This window comes from Arachis hypogaea, chromosome 11 (genome assembly GCF_003086295.3).
Source record: "Arachis hypogaea cultivar Tifrunner chromosome 11, arahy.Tifrunner.gnm2.J5K5, whole genome shotgun sequence".
NCBI classification, from domain to species: Eukaryota; Viridiplantae; Streptophyta; class Magnoliopsida; order Fabales; family Fabaceae; genus Arachis; species Arachis hypogaea.
Genome location: NC_092046.1, coordinates 41,075,479 through 41,092,966, shown reverse-complemented (window position 1 = coordinate 41,092,966; position 17,488 = coordinate 41,075,479). Strand labels below are relative to the sequence as shown.

The 17,488-nt window shown below is 37.3% G+C and overlaps 1 non-coding gene across 1 annotated transcript; it reads left to right on the top strand.

Moving 5' to 3' along the window:
• The first annotated feature begins 3,450 nt into the window (after positions 1 to 3,450).
• LOC112725203 (small nucleolar RNA R71) lies at positions 3,451 to 3,556 on the top strand. Its single transcript, XR_003164326.1, has one exon. It is a non-coding gene; the product is annotated as a small nucleolar RNA R71 (small nucleolar RNA).
• Positions 3,557 to 17,488: the final 13,932 nt, after the last annotated feature.

The following is a 17,488-nucleotide window of genomic DNA, read 5'->3' as shown; positions in this document are numbered from 1 at the left end:
CAAGGTTTAGACTTTCCAGACTCTCATGAATACCGCCATCAATCTAGCTTATACCACGAAGATTCTGATTAAGAGATCCAAGAGATATTCATTCAATCTAAGGTGGAACGGAAGTGGTTGTCAGGCACGTGTTCGTAGGGGAATGATGATGATTGTCACATTCATCACATTCATATTGAAGTGCGAATGAATATCTTAGAAGCGGAATAAGTTGAATTGAATAGAGAAACAGTAGTACTTTGCATTAATTCATGAGGAACAGCAGAGCTCCACACCTTAATCTATGGAGTGTAGAAACTCTACCGTTGAAAATACATAAGTGATGAAGGTTCAGGCATGGCCGAGAGGCCAGCCCCCAACGTGATCAATATGATCTAAAGATGATCCGAAAATAAAACTCAGGATGTTAATACAATAGTAAAAAGTCTTATTTATACTAAACTAGTTACTAGGGTTTACAGAAGTAAGTAATTGATGCATAAATCCACTTCCGGGGCCCACTTGGTGTGTGCTTGGGCTGAGCTTGAAGTTTACACGTGCAGAGGCTTCTTCTGGAGTTGAACGCCAAGTTGTAACGTGTTTTTGGCGTTCAACTCTGGTTCGTGACGTGTTTCTGGCGTTTAACTCGAGACTACAGCGTAGAACTGGCGTTCAACGCCCTTTTGCGTCATCTAAACTCGGCTAAAGTATGGATTATTATATATTTCTGGAAAGCCCTGGATGTCTACTTTCCAACGCATTTGGGAGCGCACCATTTAGAGTTCTGTAGCTCCAGAAAATCCATTTTGAGTGTAGGAAGGTCAGAATCCAACAGCATCAGCAGTCCTTCTTTAACTTCTAAATCTGATTTTTGCTCAAGTCCCTCAATTTCAGCCAGAAAATATCTGAAATCACAGAAAAACACACAAACTCATAGTAAAGTCCAGAAATGTGAATTTAACATAAAAACTAATGAAAACATCCCTAAAAGTAACTAGATTCTACTAAAAACATACTAAAAATAATGCCAAAACGCGTATAAATTATCCGCTTATCAGTTTGCTCGTCCCCGAGTAAAAGAAGAAAGAAATGAGTAGAAGAAGAAGAGAATGGAGGAGATGGAGGTGTGTGAATGGTTCGGCTAAGGGGGTTTTAGGTGGTTATGATGTGTGAAAAGGAAGGAGTGATGGTTGGAATTTGAGTGGGTGGGTGTAGGTGGGTTGTATGATGGTTTTGGAGGAGTAATGGAGGTGATTGGTGAAGGGTACTTGTGGAAGAGAGTTATGATAGGGTGTGAAGAGAAGAGAAGAAGTGGTGGGGATCCTGTGGGGTCCACAGATCCTGTGGGGATCCTGTGCGGTCCACAGATCCAGTGGGGCCAAGGACTTAACATCCCTGCTCTAATTAGGCATGTAAAACGCCCTTGCTGTGCAATCCTGGCGTTTAACGCCAGACTGCTGCTTGTTTCTGGCGTTAAACGCCCAAATGTAGCCTGTTTCTGGCATTTAATGCCAGGTAGATGCTTGTTTCTGGCGTTAAACGCCAGACAGATGCTTGTAAATGCCAGAATGCTCCTCCTCCAGGGTGTGCTATTTTTAATGCTGTTTTTCATTCTGTTTTTGATTTTTTAGTAGTTTTTGTGACTCCACATGATCATCAACTTAATTAAACACGAAATAAAAATAAAAAAAAAATAGATATAATTAAATAACATTGGGTTGCCTCCCAACAAGCGCTTCTTTAATGTCAATAGCTTGACAGTGAGCTCTCATGGAGCCTCACAAATAATCAGAGCAAGGTTGGAACCTCTCAACACCAAACTTAGAGTTTGAATGTGGGGGTTCAACACCAAACTTAGAGTTTGGTTGTGGCCTCCCAACACCAAACTTAGAGTTTGATTGTGGGGGCTTTGGTTGACTCTGCAGTGAGAGAAGCTTTTCATGCTTCCTCTCCATGGTTACAGAAGGAGAACCTTGAGTCTTAAACACAAGGTAGTCCCCATTCAGTTGAAGGACCAACTCTCCTCTGTCCACATCAATCACAGCTCTTGCTGTGGCTAGGAAGGGTCTTCCAAGGATGATGGATTCATCCTCATCCTTCCCAGTGTCTAGGATTATGAAATCAGCAGGGATGTAAAGGCCTTCAACCTTTACTAACACGTCCTCTACTTGTCCATAAGCCTATTTTCTTGAGTTGTCTGCCATCTCTAATGAGATTCTGGCAGCTTGCACCTCAAAGATCCTAAGTTTCTCCATTACAGAAAGTAGCATTAAGTTTATTCCTGACCCCAGGTCATACAGAGCCTTCTCAAAGGTCATGGTGCCTATGGTACATGGTATTAAGAATTTGCCAGGATCCTGTTTCTTTTGAGGTAATTTCTGCTTATCCAATGCATTTAGTTCATTGGTGAGCAAGGGAGGTTCATCTTCCCAAGTCTCATTACCAAATAGTCTGGCATTCAGCTTCATGATTTCACCAAGGTACTGAGTAACTTGCTCTTCAGTAATGTCTTCCTTCTCTTCAGAAGAAGAATACTCATCAGAGCTCATAAAAGACAGAAGGAGGTTCAATGGAATCTCTATAGTCTCTAGATGAGCCTCAGATTCCTTTGGTTCCTCAAAGGAAAACTCCTTATTGGTCACTGAATGTCCCAGGAGGTCTTCCTCACTAGGATTCACGTCCTCCTCCTCCCTTGTAGGTTCGGCCATGATGGTCAAGTCAATGGCCTTGCACTCTCTCTTTGTAATTTTCTTCTGTATTGCTTGGGAGAGTACTAGGAGGAGTTTCAGTGACCCTTTTACTCAGCTGGCCCACTTGTGTCTCCAAATTTCTAATGGAGGACCATGTTTCATTCATAAAACTTAAAGTGGCCTTAGATAGATCAGAGACTATATTTGCTAAGCTAGATGGATTCTGCTCAGAATTCTCTGTCTGTTGCTAAGTGGATGTTGGAAAAGGCTTGCTATTGCTAAACCTATTTCTTCCACCATTATTAAAACCTTGTTGAGGCTTTTGTTGATCCTTCCATAAGAAATTTGGATGATTTCTCCATGAAGAATTATAGGTGTTTCCATAGGGTTCACCCATGTAATTCACCTCTGCTATTGTAGGGTTCTCAGGATCATAAGCTTCTTCTACAGAAGATGCCTCTTGAGTACTGTTGGATGCAGCTTGCATTCCATTCAGACTCTGAAAAATCATATTGACTTGCTGAGTTAATATTTTATTCTGAGCCAATATGGCATTCAGAGTATCAATTTCAAGAACTCCCTTCCTTTGAGGTGTCCTATTACTCACAGGATTCCTTTCAGAAGTGTACATGAACTGGTTATTTGCAACCATGTCAATGAGTTCCTAAGCTTCTGCAGGCATTTTTTTTAGGTGAATGGATCCACCTGCAGAATGGTCCAATGACATCTTTGATAATTCAGACAGACCATCATAAAATATATCCAGGATGGTCCATTCTGAAAGCATGTCAGAAGGACACTTTTTGGTCAGTTCCTTGTATCTCTCCCAAGCTTCATAGAGGGATTCACCTTCTTTCTTTGAAGGTTTGAACATCCACTCTAAGCTTGCTAAGCTTTTGAGGAGGAAAGAACTTGGCTAAGAAAGCCGTGACCAGCTTATCCCAAGAGTTCAGGCTATCCTTAGGTTGAGAGTCCAACCATACTCTAGCTCTGTCTCTTACAGCAAACGGGAAAAGCATAAGCCTGTAGACCTCAGGATCAACCCCATTGGTCTTAACAATATCACAGATCTGCAAGAATTTAGTTAAGAACTGAAAAGGATCTTCTGATGGAAGTCCATAAAACTTGCAGCTCTGTTGCATCAGAGAAACTAATTGAGGCTTTAGCTCAAAATTGTTTGCTCTAATGGCAGGGATTGAGATGCTTCTTCCATGTAAGTTGGAATTTGGTGCAGTAAAGTCACCAAATATCTTCCTTGCACCTCCACCATTGTTGTTGGTTTCGGCCATCTCAACTTCTTTTTCGAAAATTTCAGTAAAGTCCTCTTCAGAGTGTTGTGTTTTAGCTTCTCTTAGCTTCCTCTTCAAAGTCCTTTCAGGTTTAGGATCAGCTTCAACAAGAATGTTCTTATCCTTGTTCCTGCTCATATGAAAAAGAAGAGAATAGAAAAAAAGAGGAATCCTCTATGTCACAGTATAGAGATTCCTTTATGTGAGTAGAAGAGGAGAAGAATAAGAGAGTAGAATGGAGAAGAGAGAAGATGAAAAATTCGAATTTCAAATTAAAATAAAAGGAAAATATTTTTGTTTTTATTAAATTAATTAATTAGAATTCGAAAATATAAAAAGAAATAAAATAAAATTGAAATTTAAAACAATTAGTTAATCAAAAAGGAATTTTGAAAAAGAGGAAGGTGATTTTCGAAAATTAGAGAGAGAATTAGTTAGGTAGTTTTAAAAAAGATATGATTGAAATAGTAAAATTTTAAAATCAAACAAAAAGTTAAGTGATTAATTGAAAAATATTTGAAAATCAAATTTTGAAAAGATAGGAAGTTAGAAAAGAAGTTAGAAAAGATTTTGAAATTAATTTTGAAAAAGATGTGATTGAAACTTATTTTGAAAAAGATTTGAAAAAGAAATTTAAAAAGATTTGATTTTGAAAATTAAAGTTGATTACTTGACTAACAAGAAGCAAAAAGATATGATTTTAAAATTTAAAAATTGAACCTTTCTTACTAGGCAAGTAACAAACTTAAAAATTTTTGAATCAATCACATTAATTGTTAGTAAAGATTTTGAAATTATGAAACAAAATAAGAAAAAGATTTTTGAAAATCAATTTGAAATTTTCGAAAATATGAAAGAAAAAATGAAAAAGATTTGATTTTTGAAAAAGATTTGAAAAAGATAGAATTTTTAAATTGAAAATTTTGCTTGACTAAAAAAAAGATATGATTTTGAAAATTAAAGTTGATTACTTGACTAACAAGAAACAAAAAGATATGATTTTAAAATTTAAATATTGAACCTTTCTTAATAGGCAAGTAACAACTTAAAATTTTTGAATCTAAAAATTAAATGTTAGTGAGATTTTCGAAAATATGAAGTAAGAATAAGAAAAAGATTTTGAAAATCAAATTTTAAAAAAAAATTCGAAAATATATAAAAATAAATGAAAAAGATTTGATTTTTGAAAAAGATTTGAAAAGATAGAATTTTGAAATTGAAATTTATGAGTAAAACAAGGAAAGATATATTTTTTATTTTTGAGTTTTTAATGATGAGAGAGAAAAACACTAAATTGAAACAAAACATAAAAATTATGAATCAAAACAACTAATGAATGCAAAAACACTTTGAATGTCAAGATGAACACCAAGAACATTTTGAAGATCAAGATGAACATCAAGACTTATTTTTGAAATTTTTTTTTAAAGAAAAGAAAAACATGCAAGACACCAAACTTAAAAATTTTTAATTTTTAGACACTATGAATGCAAGAATGCATATGAAAAATAAGAAAAGACACAAAACAAGAAAAAGCAAAGATCAAACAAAGGAATTCATCAAGAACAACTTGAAGATCATGAAGAACATATGATGAATTTTCGAAAATTAAAGACAATTATAAAAGCATGCAATTGACACCAAACTTAGAAATTGACACAGGACTCAAACAAGAAACACAAAATTATTTTTGATTTTATTATTTTAAAAAATTTTTTGGTTTTTTCGAAAATTATTTTGGGAAAAACGAAAAAAAAGAAATTTTTTTTGTATCTTTCGAAAATAAGAAATAAAAAAACTTAAAATTAAAATAAAATTACCTAATCTGAGCAATAAGATGAACTGTCAGTTGTCCAAACTCAAACAATCTCCGGCAATGGTACCAAAAACTTGGTGCGCGAAATGTGATCATCAACAATGGCACCAAAGACTTGGTGCTCTCAAACGTGAATCACACTTTGTCACAACTTCGCACAACTAACCAGCAAGTGCACTGGGTCATCCAAGTAATAAACCTTACGTGAGTAAGGGTCGATCCCACGGAGATTGTCGGTTTGAAGCAAGCTATGGTCACCTTGTAAATCTCAGTCAGGCGGATTCAAATGGTTATAGAGGATTGATAATTAAAACATAATTAAAATATAAACTAGGATAGAGATACATATGTAATTCATTAGTGAGAATTTTAGATAAGCGTATAAAGATGCTTTCGTTCCTCCTGAACCTCTGTTTTCCTGTTGTCTTCATCCAATCATTCCTACTCCTTTCCATGGCAAGCTTTATGTTGGGCATCACCGTTGTCAATGGCTACATCCCGTCCTCTCTGTGAAAATGGTCCAATGCGCTGTCACTGCATGGCTAATCATCTGTCGGTTCTCGATCATACTGGAATAGGATTTACTATCCTTTTGCGTCTGTCACTACGCCCAGCACTCGCGAGTTTGAAGCTCGTCACAGCCATCCCTTCCTAGATCCTACTCGAAATACCACAGACAAGGTTTAGACTTTCCGGATCTCGGGAATGGCCGTCCATGGGTTCTAACTTATACCACGAAGATTCTAATATCTCGGACTTGGTCCTCTGTATTGGATATCTAAGAGATATTCATTCTAGCTTGTTTGCATGTAGAACGGAAGTGTTTGTCAGGCACGCGTTCGTAAGTGAGAATGATGATGAGCATCACATAATCATCACATTCATCATGTTCTTGGGTGCGAATGAACATCTTAGAATAGGAATAAGCTTGAATTGAATAGAAAAACAATAGTACTTTGCATTAATTCATGAGGAACAACAGAGCTCCACACCTTAATCCATGGTGTGTAGAAACTCTACCTTTGAAACTACATAAGAATAAAGTCCAGGCATGGCCGAGAGGCAAGCCCCCAAGTCTAAGGAAAAATGTTCCAAACATAGATAATACAATAGTAAAAAGTCCTATTTATACTAAACTAGTTACTAGGGTTTACAGAAATGAGTAATTGATGCAGAAATCCACTTCTGGGGCCCACTTGGTGTGTGCTTGGGCTGAGCATTGAGCTTTACACGTGTAGAGGCTTCTTTTGGAGTTGAACGCCAGTTTGTAACCTGTTTCTGGCGTTTAACTCCACTTTGCAACCTATTTCTGGCGTTTAACTCCAGAATGCAGTATGGAATTGGCGTTGAACGCCAGTTTGCGTCATCTAAAGTCGGAAAAAGTATGGACTATTATATATTTCTGGAAATCCCTGGATGTCTACTTTTCAACGCAATTGAGAGTGCACCATTTGGAGTTCTGTAGCTCTGGAAAATCCACTTTGAGTGCAGGGAGGTCAGAATCCAATAGCATTTGCAGTCCTTCTTCAACCTCTGAATCTGATTTTTGCTCAAGTCCCTCAATTTCAGCTAGAAATTACCTGAAATCACAGAAAAATACATAAACTCATAGTAAAGTCTAGAAATGTGAATTTTTTTTAAAAACTAATAAAAATATACTAAAAACTAGCTAAATCATACTAAAAACTATGTAAAAATAATGCCAAAAAACGTATAAATTATCCGCTCATCATATCTAATCCTAATTAATTTAAAATATTTCTTCTAAAACTAAAATAATATCTTTTCCCATTTTTAAAATAAAAATTAAAGTTTAAATCAGAATTAATTAAAGCAATCAGCATGTCTTCAATTGATGGATGGGGACCACTTGCGTCGTAGGGTCCACGCCTAATTTGGAGTGGGGATAACCATTCTTGTGTGAATCTCCCTTGAGTCTCTGCTATCCCCTGGATCTAGTCTGTATTTTTGGGCCGAAAACTGGGTTGAAACTCGGCCTGAAATCGCCACCAGCGTTTTCTGCGAATTCTGCACGTGGCGTGATAAACCCATATTTATGATGTATTTTGTGCTCAATTTAAGTGATTTATTCAATCATTCACCCACTTATTCATGTAAATTACATGGTTTTACTTTCCCTTCCTTATTATGTGATATATGTGAAAAACATGTTTCCTATGCTTTAGAAATATTAAAATTAATCATCCTTTATTACCATTCGATGCCGTGATTTGTGTGTTGAGTGCTTTCAGGCTTTATAGGACAAGAATGACTTAAAGGATGGAAAGGAAACATAAAAAAATATAAGGAAAGCACAAAATGGAGTTTTTGAAGAAACTGGAAGTGACGCGTCCGCATAGACGATGCGAACGCGTGCTTTGCGCAAACCGACATCCGCGCGAACGCGCACATGACGCGAACGTGTGACTCACGCGAAGTACAACTGATGCAGAAGCGTGCCTGACGCGACTGCGTGGAAGAGCAGAACTCCAGATGATGCGACCGCGTGACCCACGCGGACGCGTGACAGACGCCATGCACCAGGATCTGCAGAAAACGCCCCCAGCGATTTTTGGACCCTTTTTCAGCCCAATTCTGAATCCAGAAACACAGAATATAAGCTAGAGAATGGAGGAATCAAAAGGGAAGAGATCATACATTCACTTTTGATATTTTTGATGTAGTTTTTAGAGGGAGAGATTCTCTCCTCTCTCTTAGGTTTTAGGATTAGGACTCCTCTCAAAGGATTTAGGATTTCAACTTCCTCTCAGGTTCAATATTCCTTTTGCTTTATATTTCTCTTTTACTTTCAGATACTTTAATGCTATTATTTGTTAATTACTTATGATTGCCAAATTGGATTATGAACCACTCATGTTAGGATTTTCTCTTATTAATGCAATTGAGGTATTTCAGATTTAGGATTCTTATTTAGCTTTTTATATTCTTGGCTTTAATTGATTAACTGGAGACTCTTGAGTTATCAAACTTATCGTGGTTGTTAATTGTTATTTTTGCTAATTGAATTGAATTCCACTAACTCTAGTCTTTCCTTAGGAGTTGGCTAGGACTTGGGGATCTAACTAATTAGTCCACTTGACTTTCCTTTGCTTTAGAAAAGGTTAACTAAGTGGGATTAAAATTCAATTCTCATCACCATCGATAAGGATAACTAGGATAGGACTTCCGAATTTTCATACCTTGCTAAGAGTTTATTTAGATATTAATTTATTAATTCCTGCAATTTATTTTCCTTGTTCAAACCTTTCAAAATCCAAAATTCTACCTTTTCCATAGCTAATAATAAGTCATACCTCCCTGCAATTCCTTGAGAAGACGACCCGAGGTTTAAATACTCGGTTATCAATTTTATTGGGTTTGCTTAAGTGACAAACAAAACTTTTTGTAAGAAAGAAATTTCTAGAAGCTATACTTACAACGGGAATTTATTTGCAAAAATTCTAGATCGCGCGAGAGTTTCATTCTTCATGGCGCATGTCATGCGTACGCATCAGTCACGCGTACGCGTCGATGGTCTTCTTCGCATGTCACGCGTACGCGTCAGGTACGCGCACGCGTCACTGAGCAACTTCACTTTTCACACGTACGCGTCAGGCACGTGCACGCGTTGCTCCTCGCTGGTCAGCTTCTTGGTTTCTTCTCTTTCTCTGCAGAAATTCCTTCAAATCCATCCGAATGCTACCTAAAATAAACAAAATTGCACAAGACTCAAAGTAGCATCCATAGTGGCTAAAAGATAATTAATTCTTGATAAAACTTAACAAATTAAATGCAAATTTACTAGGAAAAGATAGGAAAGATGCTCAGGCATCACTCCTCAACATCAATTTCAAACTCCATGGAAGAAGGTTCTTCAACTTGAGATTTCTCTTTGCATTCAACATCTCCTAAATCTTCAACCACTTCTTCCAGTTCAATTATCTCTACTTCCTCCTCTTCTCGCAATTCTTGCTTTAACTCTTTTTCTTCACCTTGAAGCTCCAAAATTTCCTTCTCATTGTGCTCCTTAGATAATCCTCCACATTTAACAATAAGGGTGTCTTGGATGGTTGAGCACAATGATGCCAACTGGCTCATCACTTCGGTTAAGCTAGCCACAACTTTCTCTTGCTTTTGGCAACGAGTTAGAAGTTCTTGTTATTCTTTCATTAGGGGTTGGAGAGATTCATGGAATGAAGATGGTGGTGGAAGAGAGGGTTCATTGTTTGGAGAAAGAGTGTCATAGTTGGAAGGTGGCTCATATTGGTGAGAGTATTGAGGTGGTATATATGGAGATGGTAGTTCTTGGGAGTATTGGTGTTGGAATAGTGGTGGTTCTAAGTGTGGTTCATATGGCTCGTAAGGTGGTGGTATGGTAGGTATGGGTTAGGATCATATGGAGGTGAATGGTGGTATGGGGCTTATGAGTGAGGTTGTTGAGGGCTATGTTGAGGACAATAAGAGTCACTACATCCATTAGGTTGGTAAGCATTAGAAGTTGGATTGTACCCATAAGAAACCGGAGGAGGTTGTTGCCAAGAAGGTTGTCTATATGCTTGAGGCTCCTCCCACCTTTGATTTCTAAATCCTTGATGCAAACCTCCATTGAAGCTTTCATTTCCATTTCCTACAACATAGTTTGAACTAAACTCATAGCCAAAGTGATGAGAATTCATAGTAGAAAAGGGAAAACAAGAACAAAAACTAAGAAGAGATAAAGAAAACAAACTCCTAAACCAAAACTAGCAAACAAAGAAAAAGCAAACTATTCACAATATTCACATATGAACAAAAACTAACAACAAGCACACATTGCAATTCCCCAACAACGGCGCCAAAAACTTGATGTAGTGAAACCGTCGGCTTAGAATTTCTTCTCGGTAAAAGAGAAATAACTTCGTTCCAAGTATAGTTCCAAACTGACAGATAACACTCAATCAAAGTTTAATTTTTAGTTGTCACAAGTCCCACCCAATAAAAATAATCAAGAGTATTAGTCCCGGGTCGTTCTCCCTAGGAATTACAATCGAGTGCTCAATTATTTGTTATGAGTTTCACGGGTTGGGTTGATAAAGAAGCGAGAATTTAAATGACAATAAAATAAAGAAAACAACTAAGGAAAGCAATTACTAAAAAGAGGCATTCATGGCAAGGATTGAGAATTATTAAGAGTTAATCTTATTAAGTTATCTCCAACATTCGAAGAAAGTCAAATAAGACTAGTTAATATCAATCCAAAAGTCCTAATCAACTTACTAATTGAATTAGCAAAAGATTAGCGTCAATGGAAACAATATTAACTAAAAACTCTAGATTACCAACATAAGTTGGGTATTAATGACTCAAGAGCACCTAATTTCTCTTTACAAGCCAAGAATGCTCAAAATCTACTCTAACATCCAACCAAGCATTTTATCAAACACTTGGAAGGCATAAAAGAAAAGCATCATAAAAGTGCAAGAATAATAAATCTATAACTACTCAATGCAAGAAATTAACAATAACAACTAAGAAAAGCACATTAAACATGAAATATCTGAAAATTGCATTAAAGAGAATGAAAATCAACAAGAGTGCATGAACATAAAAGTAGCCAAAATGAGAAATTAACAAGAAGAAATAGGAAAATCAAGACAATAGAACAAGAAATTGTAAGAAAAACTAATTGAAAACAAGAATTAAAACCTAGGTCTAAGAGAGATTTAACCTAAATCTACCCTAATTCTAGAGAGAAGAGGGAGCTTCTTTCTCTAGAAAACTACCTAAAGCATGATCCTAAACTACACTAATTGCTCCCCCTTGTTCCCTCTTGAATTATGCATCAAATAACCTCAGAAATGAGTTGGATTTGGTCCTGGATGGCTCAGAAATTGCCCCCAGCATGTTGCCTTTAATGAGGTCACATGATCAACATCACACGTGTGCATGGGTGATGCGTGCACGTCGCCTGGCCGATGTCCTTCTCATGCATATGCGTGGGTGACGCGTACGCGTCGCCTTGAGTTAAGCAAGTCCCCATTTCTTCATGAATTCTCCACTTTGCATACTTTTCTCTTCACTTCTTCCATCCAATCCTTGATTTATAAGCCTGAAATCACTCAACAAACATATCAAGGTATCGAATGGAATTAAAGTGAATTAAATTTATCAATTTAAGGGCTCGAAAAGCATGCTTTTAACTCTTAAAGCACAACTTAGGAGAAATTCACAAAACATACTATTTGATTGAATAAATATGAGATGAGTTGATAAAATTTCCTAAATTAAACACAAGATAAATCACAAAATTGGGATTTTTCAAGTCTTGAATACTGTCTGGTATGCCCAGATAGCATCGTCAAGCTTCCTAGCCCAGTCCTTCCGTAAAGTACTAATGGTCTTTTCCAGAATCCTTTTGAGTTTCCTATTAGAGACCTAAACCTATCCACTCATCTGTGGGTGATAGGGGGTTGCCACTTTATGACAGACTCCATACCTCTGCAGAAGAGAGTCCAGCTGTTTGTTCCAGAAGTGGCTTCTTTCATCATTAATCAGTGTCCTTGAGACACCAATCCAGCTGAAGATATATATTTGAAGAAAACTCAGCACCACCTTGGCATCATTAGTGGGTAAAGCTATGGCTTCCACCCATTTGGACACATAATCAACCGCCACCATAATGTAATTGTTTGAGTATAAGGGTGGAAAGGGTCCCATGAATTCAATACTCTACATATCAAATAACTCAATCTCCAATATTCCTTGTTATGGCATATCATTGTTGTTAGGTAGATTCTTAGCTCTCTAACACTTGTTAAAGTTATTCACAAAGTTTTGAGCATCTCTAAAGAGAGTTGGACAATAAAAATCGCTCTAGAAGACCTTAGTTGCTGTCTTTTCACCATCGAAGTGGCCATCATACTCGGAACCATGACAATGCCAGAGAATTTATTGTGTTTCCTCATCTAACACACAATGCTGGATAATAACATCTGCGCATCTCTTCAAAAAGATAAGGATCCTCCCACAAAAAGTACTTGCATCATTAAGTAGCTTCTTAACTTGTTGTTTAGTATACTCCTTGGGGATGAACCTCATGGCCTTGTGGTTTGCAATGTCTGCAAACCAAGGTCATCCAAAAAAGTCTCGGTCATAAGAGTGGGTTGTTACATTCACTCTTCAGGTTCAATTTTGAAAAGGTGGTCAGCCCTTGATTCTCTGACCATTTCCTGTCTCTAATTTTAATATCAAACTCCTGAAGAGGGAGCACCCACCTAATCAACCTTGGCTTAGCATCTTGTTTGGTTAGAAGGTACTTAAGAGTAGCATGGTTAGTAAAAACAATAACATTAGAACCAATCAAATAGGACCTAAACTTATCTAAAGCATACACTACAACTAATAACTCTTTTTCTATAGTTGTGTAATTATTTTGCGCATCATTTAGCACACAGTTAGCATAATAAATGACGTGCACAAGCTTGTCTTGTCTTTGTCCCAAGACAGATCCTATAGCATGATCACTAGCATCACACATCACTTCAAATGGTGAATCCTAGTTAGGAGGAGCTATGATGGAAATAGAGACAAGCTTAGCTTTCAGAGTCTCAAAAAGCATGCAAACAATCATCATCAAAACAAAAAGAAATGTCCACAATCAAGAGGTTGCTCAAAGGCTTAGCAATCTTAGAAAAATCCTTTATAAATCTTCTATAAAAGCATACATGTCCTAGGAAACTCTGGATTGCCTTTGCATTAGTAGGTGGTGGTAATTTTTCAATTATCTCTACCTTAACTTTATCAACCTCTATTCCTTTACTTGAAATCTGGTGCCCAAGAATAATACTTTCAGTTACCATAAAATGACATTTTTCCCAATTCAAAACAAGGTTTGTTTCTTGGCACCGTTTCAAGACCAAAGAGAGATGTCTCAGGCAAAAATCAAAAGAATTACCAAATGCAAAAAAATTATCCATATATACCTCAATAAACTTTTTAACCATGTCAGAAAATATGGAAAGCATGCACCTCTGAAAAGTTACTGGGGTATTACACAGTCCAAACGGCATCCTTCAGTAAGCAAATACTCTAAAAGGGAAAGTGAATGTCGTCTTCCCTAATCTTGAGGGTCTACAGCAATATGATTATAGCCAGAATATCTATCTAGAAAATAATAAAATACATGGCCGGCTAACCTCTCAAGCATCTGATCAATGAAAGGCAAGGAAAAGTGGTCTTTCCTTGTTGTAGTGTTAAGCCTTCTGTAATCAATACACATATGCCATCCCGTGACGGTTCTTGTGGGAATAAGCTCATTCTTCTCATTCTTGACCATGACCACCCCTCCTTTCTTGGGAACTACTTGCACATGACTCACCAATGGACTGTCAGAAATTGGATAAATTATCCCGGCTTTCCAAAGCTTCATTACTTCTTTTTGGACCACCTCTTTCATGGTTGGATTGAGTCACTTTTGTGGTTGCACAACTGGTTTAGCATCCTCCGCATGTAAGATCTTATGGATATACTTAGTCGAACTAATCCCTTTCAAGTCACTAATGGTCCACCCAAGAGCCATTTTATGGCTTCTAAGCACCTTGAGCAAAGCATCCTCTTCATCATAAATTAAAGAGGAGCTAATAATCACTGGATAAGAATCATGCTCGCCTAGAAATGCATACTTCAAAGGGGGAGGCAAGGGCTTCAACTCAAGCTTCGGTGGTCTTTCCTCTTTAGGTGGCATTTTTTGTTCCCTCTCTTGAGGTAGTGAATCATCAATCACAAGAAAACCATCCTCTAGAGGGGCTCCAAAACTCTATCAAGCTCTTTAACTTCAAAAACCTCAGAATCACCAGGATGTTGCAGAGCCTCAAGCACATTCAGGACAACCTCTTCTTCATTGACTCTCAAAGTCAACTCACCCTTTTGTACATCAACAAGGGCTTTTCCTGTAGTTAAAAATGGTCTCTCTAAAATAATAGAGGCATTCTTGCCCTCCTCCATATCCATTATAACAAAATCAACAGGAAAAATAAAAGGTCCAACTTTCACCAGTAAATGCTTAACAACTCTAAAAGAAAATTTAATTGAATGGTCAGCAAGTTGATGAGAAATACGAGTGGATTTTACCTCATCAATTTAGAGTTTTTCATCAAAGAAAGTGGCATGAGATTGATGCTAGCTCCAAGACCACATAATTCTCTCTGAATAGTAATGTCTCTAATGGTAAAAGGAATTAGAAAGCTTCTCGGATCTTGCATTTTCTTAGAGAGATCTTGCTAAATAATTGCACTATGTTTCTTTTTAGCAACATGGTTTCACTTTCTTTTCAATTCCTTTTATTAGTCAACAAATCCTTCATGAACTTAGCATAAAGAGGCATTTGCTCAAGAGCCTCTACAAAAGGAATGTTGATTTGAAGCTTCCTGAAGACCTCTAAAAATATTGAAAACTGCTTGTCTTTGGATGCCTTCTAAAGCCTCTGAGGATATGACATTTTTGGCTTATACTCAGATGCTAGAGACAACACTGGATATTTCTTAAGATCAACCAGAAAGGGATTGTCTGAATGTCTCTCAGGGGCGTGCTCCACTATGTCATCAATCTTCTCTGGAGCTTCTTTTTCAACCGGCTCCTCATTAACCTGTGTTTTTGAACCGACTACCTTACCACTTCTCGGATGTATGGCCTTGCACTCTTCTCTTGGGTTAGGCTTGTATCACTAGGGAAAGTATTAGAAGGCCTTTTAGGTGCCTGCTTGCTCAATTGACCCAATTGAACTTCCAAGTTTCTAATTGAAGCTTTGGTTTCCTGCATGAAACTATGAGTACTCTTGGAGAGCTTTGCAACTATAGAATCCAAGTCAGAGGATTTTTGAGAATGAGAAGGTGCTTGATATTATTGAGAGGGCTAAAACTGACGGTTGTTGTGAAAGTTATTCTGATTAAAGTTGCCCTGAGAATAAGTGTTGTTATTGAAGTTCAGTTGCCTTTGTGGTTGATTTTTCCACCCAAAATTTGGGTGATTCCTCCACCCTGAATTATAAGTCTTAGAAAAAGGATCATTATTGGGGGTCCAGAGGAATTTCCCATGTAGTTGACTTGTTCAGTAAAAAATTGACCATAATCGTAGTTCTCACCTTGATAAAAGCCACCACTCATGTCATAAGAAGCATCTTGGGTATTAATGGCTGAGACTTGCAATCCACCCAAGTGTTGAGTAATAGCATTTATTTTTTGAGCCATAGCTTTATTCTAAACAAGAAGTGTGTCCAAAGCATTTAATTCCATGACTTCTTTCCTCACGAGAATAGATATTGGTTGTTAGTAACCATCTCAATCAACTCTAGAGCTTCTTTAGTGGACTTCTCCATGTGAAGAGATCCTCTTGCAGAATTATCCAAAGATATTTTAGCAGCCTCAGTAACTCCATCATAGAATATCTGCAACTGTATCCAAATCGAAAACATGTCTGGAGGACACTTCCTTAGCATCACCTTGTACCTTTCCCAAGCTTCATAGAGAAGTTCACCTTCTCTCTACCTGAAAGTCTAAACATCAGTCCTCAGGTTGGTCAGCCTCTGAAGTGGAAAGAGTTTAGTCAAGACCTTGCTGACCACATTATCTCATGTATTCAGGCTCTCCTTAGGCTGTGTCCCATACAGCAAACAAAAAAAAGTAACAACCTATAGACATCAAGATGGACTCCATTGGTCTTCACCATATCACAGATTTGTAGAAAATTAAAAATGAATAAGTTTGGGTCTTCTTGCGAGAGTCTATAAAACTGACAGTTTTGTTGCAACAAGTGGAGAAGGTAGAATGCATTGAAATTAAAGAAGTGGATGAAGAATTGGGGGAAGTTGAGCAAGAAACAAGCTCTGTTATTGAAGATAATTCCATACTAACAAGTGACATTAATGATCTCATTGAGTCCTCTTCCATTGGGATTGAAAGTGATGTCAAGGAGGAACATGTACAACCTCCGGAACATATTTTGAGCAATGAAGAGGATTTAAAAGATGTTGGTAAACAAAAAGTAGGAATTGAGGAAGCTTGTCAAGAGGTGGAAGTTATCAAGGAGGAGTCAAAGCGAGTGAAGCTTACATTGCCAAAGCCATTGGATATCTATCTTCCTAAGTCACCACCGTCCATCACATCATTTAAGTGGGTAAAACTAATATCCTTAAGCTTTATTGTCCCACTTGAATATAATTTTCTTGAAATGGATAGTCAACTTAGAGCTTTTTGTGGGTCGAAAAGTAAGAGAGTGTTGAATAGTGGTTGGCAACGTAACTCAAGGCTCATTAAGGTTGCAAGCTCAAGGGTTGAGTTCAAAGGAAGGTTGATGCACCACTATTTCGTGGTATATTTTGTACTTAATTGAGTGGATTTTATCCACTAAACTCACACTTATTCAGATAATTCGCATATTTTACATTTTCCTTCTTAATTTTGTGTTATGATTGAAAACATGCTTCTTTGGCCTTAAATTTACTAATTTTAATCCTCTCTTATTACCATTCGATGCCTTGATATGTGTGTTAAGTGTTTTCAGGCTTTATAGGTCAGGAACGACTTAGAGGATGGAAAAGAAGCTTGCAAAAATGGAAAGAACACAAAAAACTAAGGAGACAGCCAGCGAGGAGCGACGCGCACGCATGGCTCTCGCGTGCGCGTGATTTGGAGATTTTCATTGCGATGCGTGCACGCACCTGACGCGTACGCGTGAAAAGC